The following is a 798-nucleotide window of genomic DNA, read 5'->3' as shown; positions in this document are numbered from 1 at the left end:
TCTCCATCTATACAGCACCGATGATAAAACATCTAGGTTAAAGATGAAAAGTTTCTCCACATTGAGGAACACCCAGAGAGGTTCACTGCTTCTTCTCTTGAGTCCAGAGCCAGCTGGCACCTCCAGATGAGCTGTCTTAAGATCTCTTCACACAGTTAGGTATTATTCCTTAGTTATTTCCCCAGCAGCAGATTCTTGATTCCTGAGACAGAGTGCTCAACTTGCTGAGGCAGCTTCCAAATTTACGTCCCCGTGTTCCAGGAAATGCTTTAAAAGACATTGCCTCTCCTGACCCCGACAGTGTTCATCTTGAAGTGGTAGAAATTTGATGTGAAAAGAATCTTTAGGATTGAAGGTCAAAAAGTCAACAAGTGTTCATGAAAATATTTGACTCAGGGAGTTCCCTGGTGGTCCAGTGGTTAGGACTCAGCACTTTCACTGCTGGGACCTGAGTTCAATTCCTGGTCAGGGAACTAAGATCCTAAAAGCCATACAGGGTGCAGCCAAAAAATAATTTTTTTGGCCAACCCGACAAGGCCAATCCTAAATACTGATTTCTGAGAAGCCCAGTGTGCTGTGCTTGAGGGGCAAAAACAAGGAGCTCACATATCTCCTTCCAACGGACAATTTCCAGAGCGTAAATGAAGCTTCAGCAAGTTGACTGACATCTTTAATAATGACCCTAACCAGTGTGATCAGCATAAAGATGCCCTCAGCCCTCAAGTAAGTGTGGGCTCTTACATCTTAGGACAAGGAAAGACCAAGTCTGGTCTCAAGGAGGAGAACACTGACTTCCAG

General features: G+C 44.5%; 1 non-coding gene across 1 annotated transcript; it reads left to right on the top strand.

Annotated features, from left to right (window-relative positions):
* Positions 1-401: 401 nt before the first annotated feature.
* Positions 402-473, top strand: TRNAE-UUC (transfer RNA glutamic acid (anticodon UUC)). The gene has a single exon. It is a non-coding gene; the product is annotated as a tRNA-Glu (tRNA).
* Positions 474-798: the final 325 nt, after the last annotated feature.

This window comes from Ovis canadensis, chromosome 3 (assembly GCF_042477335.2).
Source record: "Ovis canadensis isolate MfBH-ARS-UI-01 breed Bighorn chromosome 3, ARS-UI_OviCan_v2, whole genome shotgun sequence".
NCBI classification, from domain to species: domain Eukaryota; kingdom Metazoa; phylum Chordata; class Mammalia; order Artiodactyla; family Bovidae; genus Ovis; species Ovis canadensis.
This window is presented reverse-complemented; position numbering and strand designations above follow the sequence as displayed.